We start from the raw sequence: 15,492 nt of genomic DNA, 5'->3' as shown, positions 1-15,492 counted from the left end.
GATCTCCACAGCCCTAATTATCTCAGTTCTAATGGGTAGAAAAGGGGGGTTGCAACCAGGGGAACTGAGACAGAACAATTTAGGGAAACAGGCAGGACAATTTAGGGAAACTGAGGCAGGACCATTTAGAGGAGACTGTGACATAACCTTGTAAGAATCAAATGAGGTAATATTTGTAAAAATGCTTTGCACAGTGGGTAACACATAGTTGGCACTTAATAAATGAATATTCTATCCCTTTCTTCTCTTTGATTGAATCAGGTAGCTTGCCTCTGATAAATACTAATTGAGTAACGTTAAAGAAAGCTCGATTCCCTGAGCCTTCAGGTTTGCAAAATAGTTGCTAAAGCCTCAAGTTCTAGGACTCTTAAAGAGCCTTCTAGCTCTCATGGTTCTAAGACTCCTCTCCAGCTGTGATATTATATAGCCATTTATGAAAGCTGATAAAAACATTTGCAAATTCATGGCTTTATAGATTGCATCAAGGTTTGAACTCAAAAAACAGAATTAGAACTTCCCAAAGTTAGTCTTGCCCATTCTTAATCTCTGGTACTCTTCCTGCCCTGATTTGGGCAGGCCCTACTTCTCTGGGGATCTCAAGCCTGCCTGACCTTCAGAGGCTGGCCTGCCCTGGTGGAATGACTCACATGGAGGAGGCCCTGAAGCTCAGCTGGTCCTCCTGACATCATAGCTGCTAGGCTGTCTGACAAGGAGTGAGACTGGGAAGTGGCATCTGGGTGGGGAGTGAAGAATTCGTCAGGAAGCTGAGGATGTATTTTTAAACATGGGGTGAAGAGAGGCAAGGAAGGAAGGAAGGAAAGCAGGATTGATAGGGCTAGCCTGAGTGTGTAGACCTTATAATGGATCTTATGGCCAGAGTTAGGTCTGAGTCAATAGAAGGAGAACTATGGAGAATGAATGTACATCAAAGCATAGTATTTTCATCTTTTTGTTGTTTGCTTGATTTTTTTCACTCTTGGTTTTTCCCCTTTTAATCTAATTTATCTTATGCAATATGACTAATATGGAAATATGTTTAGAAGAATTACATAGGTTTAACTTGTATCGAACTGCTTACTGTCTTGGGGAAGGGAGAGGGTAATGTAGGGAGAAAAATTTGGAACAAAAGATTTTGGAAAGGTGAATATTGAAAACTATCTTTGCATGTATTTGGAAAAAAATAAAATAGTATTATTGAAAGTTGAAAAAACAGATAAACATTTCTCTAGCTCTGTACTTATCTCTTTTAATCTATCCATTTTTGTTATCATGTAGCTTAAATTTTATTATCCTCAGTTGAGATGAGCACCACGAGCAGCATAATATAGTAGAAGGAATGCTGCATTTGGATTCAGAGATTTGGATTCAAATCCTGACTGTATAACTGCTTTTCTGTCCTAAGATAATAATTTAACCCCCCCCCCCCAGGGTCTATTTGTATGTTCCCATAAAGTGTCTACCAGGCTCTTTCTTGCCCCAGGTGATTACAACCAATAAAAATGAATTCTGATGAATTTGGCTTTTTTCAACAATGAGGAGATTCAGGGCAGTTCCAATAGACTTTTGATGGAGATAGCCATCTGTATCCAGAGATGACTAAAAGTGTAGGGTTCTTTCTAACATCACATATTCTCTGACCCCTAAATACTGCAGCACCAAGAATAAACAACTGTATTCAATGCTCTCTCAGGCAGCCACATTCAATTGCTCAGTAAATGCTTGTTCCCTTCTCTCATTTCAATGGAATTCAGTTCAACTGAAATCATCAAATAGATTCTGTCTCTTTTTAAAATTGATCCTATATACAATTAATTATTTTCTCCTGTAACTGCTTAGGTCATGATTCTTTGTCTCAGAATTTAAATTCAGAAATTTAGCTGGCTTGTAATGAGTTTAGAAATCTGATTCTCCTACTAATTATTATTCTATTCTTAAGTCAAGGAAATCTGTTTCCCTTAAAGATGGAAGGTGAACATCATGAAATCTGGTCTAATATTTTTATACCACTAAGCTATCCTTTAAAGATGTCTCGTTTGTTTACCAGAAAAGTCTGGTTTGCTATCTCTGTCCTTGCAGATGTAGCTAGAAAAAGAAAAAAAAAACAATCCAATGAACATTTCTTAGTCATTTCTAATTTCCATCCAATCATATTTCCCCCCCTATGATACTAGCCTTTAATTTTGTTGTACTCCTCAAAAGTATAAAAGGGAATTGTCCTCCTCATTTTGGGTCTTAGCTTTTCTGAGGAAGTTGAAACCTATTTATTGGTTTATTTAGTAATTTATTTTAGTAATTTAGTAATAAATTGGTTATACTTAGTATTTTATGCCTTAATTTTAACTGTCATTCTACAGATATATAAAGACAAAAACTAAAATCTTTGCCTTCTATGTACTTACATTATACTGGGTGGGTACAATATATATGGAGAGATTGTTTCATTCTTTGTTCCTATATCTCTAGCCAAGCATGTGTGAGGCACATAGAAGGTACTTAATGAATATTTGTTTACTGATTGATCATGGAAAACTTCATAGCTAAAGCCTTAAAGGAAAAATAAGGATTCTGAGAGACAGGGATAAAGACAGAATCCCCTCCAGGAATGGAGAATAACTTGTGCCACTGTACAAAAATAGAGATTGGAGTATTCAGGTCATGGAAGAGCTAATATTCTAGTTTATTTGTGTAGCACAGCTTCTAGTCTTTCACTCTCTTAACTTATATTGTCAGGTGAGTTCCTCAGAGTCCAACTACTTCTTCCTTCCAGACACTAAGAGTATCCCTGAGAGGTTGTCCAGTCCTAACTCATATGAAACCGTCTGTTTTGTACCCTATAATATCATATACACAGTTATTATTTCCTCAAAATTGATTAACCAATTAATATCAATTAGGATTTACACAATGATATTTACTGATAAAACCTGGCCTTTGAGTCTACCTAGTTTATTTTATATGGAGTTTGACTTCCTGGATTAGCTGTCTATATCTTTTTTAATTTCTTTCTTGTTTGTTTTGTGGTTTGATTTGTCTAAATCTGAGAATGCAAGGTTGAGATCTCCCACTATTATAGTTTTACTGTCTATTTCTTCTTGCAACTCTCTTAACTTTTCCTTTAGAAAGTTAGATGCTATACCACTTGGTGCATATATGTTTAGTATCGATATGGCTTCATTATTTATGCTACCTTTCAGCAGTATATAGTTTCCTTCCTTATCTCTTTTAATTAGATCAACTTCTGCTTTTGCTTGATCTGAGATAAGGATAGCTACCCCTGCTTTTTTGGCTTTACCTGAAGCATAATAGATTCTGCTCCAACCTTTTACCTTTACTCTATATGTATCTCCCTGCTTTAAGTGTGTTTCCTGTAAACAACATATTGTAGGGTTCTGATTTTTGATCCAGTCTGCTATCCGTCTCTGTTTGATGGGAGCATTCATCCCATTCACATTTACAGTTAAAATTACTAATTCTGTATTTCCTGCCATCATATTATCCCCAGATTATGCTTTTTCCCTTGACCCCCCTGATCCCCTTCCCCAATATTTAATTTATAGACCCCCCTTGTGACGCCCAGCCCTCCCTTTTTTTTTTAGTATCCCTCCCCCCTCCCTCCAAGTCCCTTCCCTTATTCTCCTTTTCCTTTTCCCTTTTCCTCTCCCCCCTTTTAATGAGGTGAGAGAGAATTCTCTGAAAAACAAATATGACAATTATTTACTCTTTGAGCCTCTTCTGATGAGAGTAAGATTTACACAATGATTCTCCCCCTCTCTAAATTCCCTCATATATGGTGTATTTTCTATGCCTCTTCCTGGGATGTAGTTTCCCTCTTTTTATCACTCCCTCCCCTTTTTCTGATACTACCCCCTTCCCTTTACTACACCCCCTCCTTTTTTTTTCTTTTATATCAGTAAAATCAAATTATCCATGCATACTTTCTATATACCCACAACAGAGATATAGTTCTCAAGGGTTCTGTGTACCTTTTTCTGTTTCTCTTCAGTCTTGTGGATGTAGATCAAATTTTTTGTTTAAGTCTGGTTTTTTTCTTAGAAACATATGGAATTCCTCTATTTCATTGAATGACCATCTTCTTCCATGGAAAAAGATGCTAAACTTAGCTGGGTAGTTTATTCTTGGTTGCAATCCTTGATCTTTTGCCTTTCAGAATATCAGGTTTCAGGCCCTTCTATCTTTTAATGTGGAGGCAGCCAGATCTTGTGTGACCCTTATTGTGGCACCTTGGTATTTAAATTGTTTTTTCTAGCTGCTTGCAGGATTTTCTCCTTTGTGTGGTAATTCTGCAGCTTAGCCACAATATTCCGTGGTGTTCTTTTTTTAGGGTCTATTTCAGAAGGAGTTCGATGAATTCTTTCAACATCTACTTTCCCCTCTGTTTCTATTATCTCTGGACAGTTCTCTTTGATAATTTCCTGTAAAATAGAATCTAGGCTCTTTTTTTGGTCATAGTTTTTGGGAAGTCCAATGATCCGCAGATTATCTCTCCTAGATCTATTTTCCAGGTCTATAGATTTTCCCAGTAAGTATTTGACGTTATTCTCCAGCTTTTCATTTTTTTTTTGTTTTGTTTGACTGATTCTTGGGTTCTCAATGAATCATTCATTTCTATTTGTTCCATCCTGAATTATAAGGAGTTATTTTCTTCATTCACAGTTTTTAGTTCTTTTTGTAAATGCCCAATTTCGTTTTTAAATGAGTTATTTTGCTCTATTGAATTTTTTTTCCATTTCCCTAATTTTTTTTTTTTGAGAATTATTTTCTTTTTCCAATTCAGAAATCCTATTTTCTTGGGACTTTTTTATCTTCTCCAATTCAGAAATCCTATTTTCTTGAGACTTTTTTATCTTCTCCAATTCAGAAATCCTACTTTCCTGTGATTGTTTTACCTTTTCTAATTCACTAATTTTGTTTCCCTGCATCTTCTGTGAATTCTTTATTTTTTCCAACTCCAATTTCATAGCTTCTCTTTCCTTTCCCCATTTTTCTTCAATCTCCCTTAATTTTTTAATAGTCTCTTCAAGGAGAGAGTTATGTGATGGGGGGCAGGAATCATTCCCCTTTAGGTTGTTATCTGCTGACTCTCTGCTGTTAACTTCCTCGGGGTTGGATACCCCCTCTTTCTCTGTGTAGAAGGAATCTATAGTTTTTTTTTGGCTTTTTGCTCATACTTAAAAAATCTTTTGGGGTCTGTCCCTGGGGTAGGGAATTATTTATTTATTTCTTTACCAGCTTCCTCCCAGACCGGATGGATGCAGCAGCCCCTGCGCCTGAGCTAAGAGAGAGCTCTGGGAGAGAGTTCCCCACCCCCTCACTGGAAGTGCCTCAGAGGTGATCAGCACTGCTGTGCTTTGAGGGCGCTGTGTTTTAGCGGCTTCCCTGAGGTTTGAGACTGAAGAGTAAAGGCGACTCAAAGCCTAGCCTATGCGTCCCGGTGGCATGGATGTCTGCAGCAGGTGACGTGAAAAGCCCCTGCGCTCAAACTGGAAGTGTCTGCCAGAAACCGCAGTCCCTAGTTCAAAGGTTTCGCTTCTCTGGGACTTCCGTTCCACAGCCTCCAGCTGAGCCAGGCACTATGAGTTACCGCCCCGCCCACTTTTCAATCTCTTAACTACCCCGAGGTGAAAGCCTGGATTGCCTATGTCGGCCACACCCACCGTGCCGAGATCTGCTGAGTCACCCCCGGGGATCCGGGAAGATCTAATCTGGTTTTAAATTTTAAAGTTGCTTAGATTTCTCTTCTGAACTGCTGTATTATAAGCAGAGAAGAGCTAACAGCCTGTGTCAGATTCTTTTATCTCAGTGGATTCTCTGCTCCCAGAGCCCTCCCCAGCGCAACCTGCGCAGTGTGCCACTACCCCACCGTCTGTGCTGGCCTCTCTTCTTCCTCCCCTGGGAGCTGACCTTTCCTGTTGAAACTCCAGATTCTCTTCAGCTGGTAAGTCATGCTTCCAGTCCTTGTGGATTTTATCAGTCCAGCGCTATTTCTGAGGCTGATTATATCTAGTTCGTTGTGAGGGAAGATAGGAGCTTACACAGTCGCGTGTATCTTCTCCGCCATCTTGGCTCCGCCCCCAGCTGTCTATATCTTTTAAAGTAGCACCATCAAACTAGTTATTCTCTTTCACCATCTTTTAGGTTGTTCTCCTAGCTGCTTTGTCCAGTTGGTTGCTATGACCTGAATCAATGAGAAAGAATGTTCTGTGTTGTTTGACTCTTTAGTCAATGCTTGTTGACTAAACAACTTTAGTTTCAAGGGCTGGAGGTGATCCTCCTGGGCAAGCAGCTCAGGCCATGGCAACATCAGAGCCAGGATTAGGCTTCTGTTAATTTGGGGTGAGGGGGAGGTAGGGCTGGATTTAGAGTTGGGATTGTGGTCTATGAAAACTAACTATGAATTTTATGCTCCTTCCCTTCCCTAGGGACTGAGATGTTGCAAAAGGGAATGAGGGACTATGCCTCCCACATGTTGGAGGGAGTAAATGTGACTATTTTGTGTTTCTTTTGAAGTAAATATTTCTTCTGTATAAATTCAATGGATTACACCAAGAAAGCATAATAAAGACTGAAATCAAACATTGCATACAAACTGAGGGACTCACTCTCACCTTTGCATACACAATCCAACTCTTAAGATCTAACTCAAAATATTTACTACCTACCTCACCCCCATTTAAGGGTGGCAATAGTGGCAATGAGTTAGTACAATGGATAGAGCACTGGACCTAAGTCAGCAAGACAGTAGACAAATGTATTTCTTGCTTGTAGGGGATAAAGTGCCTCATCTGCCAGGCTGAATTAAAACTGGACTTGACTGCTACAGATACCATATCCATATTGAGGGAGACCTTGATAACTCTTCTGAACTTTCAGAACTCATAGTCATAAGCTAGTCCAATCTGTCTCTGATACTCATTTACCCAAGATCAGGAAGAAATAAACACAATGGACACCAAAAAAAAAAAAAAGGAAAGGTATAATCCAGTCACAGGTATATGACCAAGTAGGTTACCAAACTCCTCTTCCACCTGGAGGCCCATGGCAGTTCTTGTTTGTCTCCTACCAGGAAAGAGAGAGACAAAGAGTTCCCCTTCCCCCAAAAGACAAAAATACATAGAGAGATATAGATATAGGCAGAGAAACACACAATAAAATTTTTAATCTTTGTGTTGACATTCAGTTTTGTCTCCTTTGCCAACTAAAAGGTTTTTGTCACATTTCAGTAAGTTAACAGGAAATAGAGGATACTTGTGTATTTTCTGAAGCAGGGACAAGGTCCCTTTATCTACATATCTCTGCAAGCAGGATCCTCAAGCTTCCATTAGGATGCTCAAATGACTAGAGCCTTATTGACCAGTATCACATCCAAAAAATAGAAGTTGTGAAGAATTATTGTGGGAAATAAAACTAGAAAAGTAGGCATAGGTGCTAGATTTTAAAGAGATTCATTTGGCTGATCTATGTTTTCACAGAACCCAAAAGAACATTAGTCACATCCCTCATTTTCACACCATTCATGTGAATCATAAAGTAAGTTGTTTGTGGCAGCTGAGCTAGATTTCCAAGCCCAATTTTTTGGGTTTTTTCCCCCCCAGGAGCAGAATTTATTAGGGAAAAAAGTACAGCTGGTAATCATTAATTTTATTGACAAAGTCAAACTTAAAGATTCATGATTTGGGCTCAAAGTGCAGCATCACAAACAAACTAGGAGATCAAGGGACAGTCCATCTATTAGAGCTCCAGAAAAGCGATCTGAATCCACAACCAAAGAAGAACTAGAGAACACCATAAAATCCAAAGTGAACAACCCTGAATACACCAAATCAAAAAGCTCCTGCACAATGAACTGCTGAGAAAAAGGTATATTCCTTTCTGTCCCTATTCAAGTTTCTCCAGAGGTCTACCATATCTAGGTTTTCTAGGTTTCTATTAACTTTAGTTTCTTTCTGATTTATTTTGTGTTTAGATTTATCTAATTCTGAGATGGGGAGGTTGGGGTCCCCCACTAATAAAAGTATTGTTTTGTTTTGCTGAGGCAATTGGGGTTAAGTGATTTGCCCAGGATCACACAGCTAGGAAGTGTTACCACTAATATAGTTTTGCTGTCTATTTCTTCTCGTAACTGGCTTAATTTCTTTAAGAATTTGGATGCTCTCCCACCTGATGCATATACATTTAGTATTGATACTACTTCATAGTCTATGGTACCCTTTAACAAGATGTAATTTCCATCTTTATCTTTTTTAATTACATCTATTTTTGATCTTGTTTTTTCTGAGATCAGAATTGCTACCCCTGTTTTTTTTGCAGTCTTGCCTCACCTAAATCATCTATTCACACCAAAGTCAAGACATCACCCAATGATGCCATTAGTCCTCTTCAAAAAGGATGAAAAAACAGCAACAAGAAGAAGAAAAAGTAGCATATTATGGCATGCTTGGGACAGCATATTTCCATGGAGATATGGCTTGCCATCTCAGATCTATTACCTTCCAAAAAGATTACTTGTTGTGGCCATCTTTAAGAGCTCAAAAAATATGAGCCCTTTGATCTCAGAGGCAAGATGAATGGGGTGGGAGACTCATAGAGTGTGAAAAAAAGCTCCAGTCTATTATACAATACAGCCTTGTAGATATACATTTTTGCAAGCATGATCAGCATAGTAGACAGTACACAATCCCCAATCACCATTCAGAGAAGCGGCTTGTGGACATTGCGAATGTATGGTATCTGTCAATGGGAGGAGAGCCTATCCAGCAATTCAGCAGCTCACTCACAGGCAAAAGGCCCTGTCAAGGCACTCCTGCTTATGAGCAACTAGCTGTGACCCTCAGAGCAAACCCATTCCCATAGTCACAAATCACTGTTCCTTGCTCAACAAGGGTGTTTCTTCAATGTGGCAGAAAACTTAATGTGCACCAAAGATCAAGATGGCCTCTGTATTCCTTCTCGGCAGGGTCTCATACCTTAACAGTTACTACTTTGTGCAAAGGGACTGTCCTGCCACTGGCCTTTCCACCTCCCTTTTGGTCCTTAATTTTCTCTTCTAGACTAAGTGATCTTTAGAGTCCCTTCCATCTCTAAGTACTATATTCTTTATTCTCTTTTTTAGAAAATTATTTTAATTTTCTCAATTACATGTAAATCTTTTTAACATTTTTAAAAAATTTTGAATTTTAAATTGTCTCCCTCCTTTCCTTTATCTCTTCTGAGAGCAATTTGATATAGGCCATACATGTGCAATCAGACAAAACATTTCCATATTAGTAACATGAAAAAAAAAATGGACAAAAAACCCCACAAAAAGTAAAGTGAAAAATAATATGCTTTATTCTGCTTTCAGATTCCATCAGTTCTTCCTCTGAAGGTGGCTTAGGTTCTTTATTCTCACTAGAGAACTCAATTATTCAAAAGAGGGATATTAGGAGGGTGGAGCCAAGATGTTAGAGATGTTAGATGTTAGAGATCTGTTAGAACTTTGCCTGAGCAAACTTAACTTCCCTCAGATCAGTGCCAGATCAAGCCTCTGAACAGGTTTTGGAGTGATAGGACCCACAAATATTTGCACTGTAACAAATTTCCAACAGAAGATATTTTGGAAGAACTTCAGAAAAGGTCTGCTTCAATTGGGCAAGGGAGGAGGTGGCCAAGCACAGGCACAGAGCAGGGATCCAGGGCGGTATGGTGTCTGCTAGGAGGGGGAATCTACCAGGAGTCTCTTAACCAGTAGTGTTGGCTACTTCGTCCTGGTTCAGCTGCTACTGAATCAGTAGACTAACTGTGAGACATCCAACACAACTACCAAAGGCAAATAATGAGCCCCTAAACTCCCAATAACATAAGACTTGGCCATGTCCATCCAGCATGGGAAGGAAGTCAGCAGCATATCATTTTTTTTTTTTGAGTCTTGAGTCTCATTCCCTCAATGAATGAATATCTCATTGAGTTATTCATTCCCATTGGTTCAATTCTAATTTTTACTGAATTATTTTCTTCATTTAACTTTTATCCCTTTTGCATCTAGCAGCCACTATCACCTGTAGAGAATGCTTGAGACAATCTTCCCTTTTACCTAAGAGCAGACCTCAATCTTTAAAAATGAGTAAAAAAGCTAAAAGAGCTCTGACCATAGGTAGCTTTTATGGAGATAAAGAAGAACAGACCTCAAATGCTGAGGACACTAAAGGCAAAACATCTCAAGAGCACTCCAAAGGGTGATATGAGTTGGTCCCCATCTCATAAGGTTCTCTTGAAAGAATTCAAAAAGGATCTTGAAAGAGTGTTAGAAGAAAAATGAATAAAGGAAATGAGAACTTTGCAAGAGAGTTTGGAAAAGGAAGCTATTTGAAGAAATTATTTGAAGAAAACTTCAAAAATAAATTTAGTGAAATGGAAAAAGAAACCACTTATTGAAAAACAGAATTTGTGAAATGGAATAAAATCAATGAACAAAACAATTTGTTTAAAAGTTCAATTGGCTAGATGCAAAAGGGATAAAAGTTAAATGAAGAAAATAATTCAGTAAAAATTAGAATTGAACCAATGGGAATGAATAACTCAATGAGATATTCATTCATTGAGGGAATGAGACTCAAGACTCAAAAAAAAAAATGAAAAAAAATAGAAGAAAATATAAAATACCTCATTGAAAAAGCAACTAACCTAGAAAATAGATCCAGGAGAGACAATCTAAGAATTAATGAATTACCTAAAAACCATGATGAATAAAAGAGCTTAGACATCATCTTTCAGGAAATCAAGGAAAACTGCCCTGATATCTTAGAGATAGAGAATAAAATAGCAATTAAAAGAATTCACAGATTACTTCTTGAAAGAAACCCCAAAATGAAAACTCCAAAAAATATCATAGTCAAATTTCAGAATTATCAGATCAAGGAGAAAACATTGCAAATAGCCAAAAAGAAACAATTCAAATATTGAAGATCCACAATCAGGATTATCCAGGACCTAACACTCTCCACTTTAAAGGATTGAAGGAATAACAGGCAAAGAAACTTGTATTGCAGTCAGGAATCAGCTATCTGACAAAATTAAGCATTATCTTTCAGGGAAAAGTATGGACATTCACTGAAACAAGTGAATTTAATTTATTTTTAATGAAAAGACCAGAAGTGAACAGAATTGATCTTCAAATACAGAACTCAAGAGAAGAATAAAAAGGTAAAAAGGAAAAGAAAAAAATAACTATTTATTTTAAAAGTCAAAAAAGTTTACATCCCTATATGGGAAGATAATATGTTTAACTCTTGAGAATTGTGTTTCTCTATGCCCAAAAAGTTATCAAACTGTGCATACCCTTTGATCCAGCAGTGCTACTACTGGGCTTATATCCCAAAGAAATACTAAAGAGGGGAAAGGGACCTGTGTGTGCCAAATTTTTTTCAGCAGCTCTTTTCGTAGTGGCTAGAAACTGGAAGATGAATGGATGTCCATCAATTGCAGAATGGTTGGGTAAATTATGGTATATGAAGGCTATGGAATATTATTGCTCTGTAAGAAATGACTAGAAGGATGAATTCAGAAAGGCTTGGAGAGACTTGCATGAACTGATGCTGAGTGAAATGAATAGAACCAGAAGATCACTATACACTTCAATGCTGTATTCTGATGGAAGTGGATATCTTCAACATAAAGAAGATCCAACTCACTTTCAGCTGATCAATGAGGGACAGAAACAACTACACCCAGAAAAGGAACACTGAGAATTGAATGTAAAATATTAGCACAACTGTCTATCTACCCAGGTTACTTATGCCTTCAGAATCCAATACTTAATGTGCAACAAGAAAATTGGATTTATACACATATATTATATCTAGGTTATACTGTAATAAAATGTATGAGATTGCCTGTCATCTAGGGGAGGGAGTAGAGAGAGGAAGGGGAAAATCTGGAAAAATGAATACAAGGGATAATGTTATAAAAAAATTACTCATGCATATATACTGTCAAAAATGTATAATTATAAAATTAATTTTTAAAAAAGAGAATTGTGTTTCTGTTATGGATATACTTAGAGGGTATAGGTATAATTTGATTTTTTTGTGTGTGATGATATAAAAAAGAAACTAAAGATAGAAAGGGGATTGTACTGGAAGAAAAGGAAAATGGAAGTAAAATGGAATAAATTATATCTCAAGAAGAGGTTAAAAAAAGACCTATTACAATTGAGGGAAAGAAAGGAGGGGGATGAGCATTGTGTGAACCTTACTCTTATCGAATTTGGTCAAAGAGAGATTATCAGACATATTTAGCTTCCCTATAGAGAAGTAGGAGAGGAAAGGGGGAAGGACTATAAAAGGGGAGGGCTATTTGAGGGAAGAAGCAAAACACTGGGAAGGAAAGGGGGAAACAAAAGAGAAAAGCATAACTTGGGGAAAATAATATGGCAGGAAATACAAAGTTAGTAATTTTAACAGTGAATATGAATGGGATGAATTCTCCCATAAAACAGAAGTGAATAACAGACTGGATTAAAAGCCAGAATCCCACAATATGTTGTTTACAAGAACCATATTTAAAGCAGAGTGATATCTACCAAGTAAAGGTAGACAGCTGGAGCAGAATCAGTTATGCTATTATCAGTTATCAGTTGAAGTAAAAAAAAAACAAAAAACAAAAAAAAACAAAAACAGAGGTAGTGATCCCAATATCAGATCAAGCAAAAGCAAAAATAGATCTAATTAAAAGAAATCATGAAGGAAATTACATTTTGCTAAAGGTTATATATATATGCATAAACATATATGCACCAAGTAGCATAGCATCTCAATTCCTAGAAGAGAGGTTAAGAGAGCTGCAAGAAGAATTAGATAGCAAAACTATACTAGTGGGGGATCTCAATCTTGCTTTTTTCAGAACCAGATAAATTAAACCACAAAATAAATGAGAAAGAAATTAAGGAAGTAAATAGAAAAATTAGCTATGATAGATCTTTGAAGAAAATTGAAAGGAATGTGATTTTTTAGTGATGGTACATGGAACTTACACAAAAATTGACCATGTATTAGGGCATAAAAACCTTAAAATCAAATGCAGAGAGGCAGAAATAATAAATGCATTTTTTTTCAGATCATGATATAATAAAAATTATGTTATAAAAGAGGAAAATAGACCAAAAATTAATTGGAAACTAAATTTTCTAAACCTAAGGAATGAGTGGTGAAACAATAAATCATCAACATAATAATTTCATTCAAGAGAATGACAATAATGAGACAACATTCCAAAATTTATGTGATATAACCAAAGCAGTTCTTAGGGGGAAGTTTTATATCTCTAGATGTTCACTTTCATAAAATAGAGAAAGAGAAGATCAATGAAATGGGCATGCAACTACAAACGTCAGAAAAAGAACAAATTAAAAAAAAACCCAAATAAATACCAAATTTTAAATTCTGAAAATAAAAGGGGAGATTAATAAAATTAAAAGTAATAAATATATTGAACTAATAAAACTAAGAGTTGGTTTATGAAAAACCCAACAGAACAGGTAAACCTTTAGTTAATTTGATTAGAAAATAGAAGAAAATCAAATTGTTAGTATCAAAAATGAAAAGGGTGAATTTTCCACCAATGAATAGGAAATTAGAGCAATAATTAGTATTTTGCCCAATTGTATACCAATAAATCTGATAATCTAAGTGAAAGGGATGACTATGTGTAAAAATGTAGACTGTCCAGATGAACAGAGGAGGAAATAACTTACTTAAATAATCCTATTTTAGAAAAATAAATTGAATACATTATTAATCAGCTCCCTAAAAAAAAAAATCTCCAGGACCAGATAGATTTACATGTGAATTCTACCAAACATTTAAAGAACAATTAATTCCAATACTATGCAAACTATTTGGAAAAATAGGGAAAGAAGGAGTCCTACCAAATTCTTTTTGTGTATGTATGTGTATGTGATTTTTAAAAAAAATTATTATTATAGCTTTTTATTTACAAGATATATGCATGGGTAATTTTACAACACTGACAATTGCCAATTGTTCATTACTGCTCTATTGGAAGTGATGTGGTTCATCTCATTGTTGGAGAGGGCCTCGGCCATCAGAATTGATCATCACATAAAATTGTTGTTAAAGTATATAATGATCTCCTGGTCCTTCTCATTTCACTCAGCAGCAGTTCTTGTAAGTCTCTCCAGGCCTTTCTGAAATCATCCTGTTGGTCATTTCTTGCAGAATAATAATATTCTGTAATATTCATATACCACAATTTATTCAGCCATTCTCCAATTGATGGGCATCCACTCAGTTTCTAGTTTCTGGCCACTACAAAGAGGGCTGCCACAAACATTCTTGCAATACAGGTCCCTTTCCTTTCTTTATGATCTCTTTGGGATATAAGCCCAGTAGTAACACTGCTGGATCAAAGGATATGCACAGTTTGATAACTTTTTGAGCATAGTTTCAAATCATTCTCCAGTATGGCTGGATGTAGTCACAATTCCACCAGCAATGTATCACTGTCCCTGTTTTCCCACATCCCCTCCAACAATCTACATTATCTTTCCCTGTCATTCTAGCCAATCTGACAGGTATGTAGTGGTATCTCAGAGTTGTCTTAATTTGCATTTCTCTGATTAATAATGACTTTTCATATGGCTAGAAATAGTTTCAATTTCTTCGTTTGAGAATTGTCTGCTCATATCCTTTGACCATTTATCAATTGGAGAATAGCTTGATTTCTTAAGAGTCAATTCTCTAAATATTTTGGAAATGAAGCCTTTATCAGAACCTTTGACTGTAAACATTTTTTCCCAGTTTATTGCTTCCTTTCTAATCTTATCTGCATTAGTTTTGTTTATACAAATAACTTTTCAATTTGATATAATCAAAATTTTCTATTTTGTGATCAATAATGATCTCTAGTTCTTCTTTGGTCATAAATTCCTTCCTTTTCCACAGGTCTGAGAGGTAAATTATCTTATGTTCCTCTAATTTATTTATAATCTCATTCTTTATGCTTAGATCATGAACCCATTTTGACCTTTTCTTGGTATACGGTGTTGTGTGGGTCAATGCCTAGTTTCTGCCATACTAATTTCCAATTTTCCCAGCAATTTTTGTCAAACATTTTCTTATCCCAAAAGCTGGGGTCTTTGGGTTTGTCAAATAGTGGATTATTAAAGTTATTGACTGTTTTGTCCTTTGAACCTAACCTATTCCACTGATCAACTAGTCTATTTCTTAGACATTCTTACCAAATGGTTTTGGTAACCGCTGCTTTATAATATAATTTTAGATCTGGTACAGCTAGGCCATCTTCATTTAATTTTTTTTTCATTAATTCCCTTGAAATTCTTGATCTTCTGTTTTTCCATATGAACTTTGTTGTTATTTTTTCTAGGTCATTAAAATAGTTTTTTGGAAGTCTGAATGGTATAATGCTAAATAAATAGATTAGTTTAGGTAGAATTGTCATTTTTATTATATTTGCTTG

The sequence above is a fragment of the Sminthopsis crassicaudata genome, chromosome 2 (assembly GCF_048593235.1).
Source record: "Sminthopsis crassicaudata isolate SCR6 chromosome 2, ASM4859323v1, whole genome shotgun sequence".
NCBI lineage: Eukaryota > Metazoa > Chordata > Mammalia > Dasyuromorphia > Dasyuridae > Sminthopsis > Sminthopsis crassicaudata.
This window is presented reverse-complemented; position numbering follows the sequence as displayed.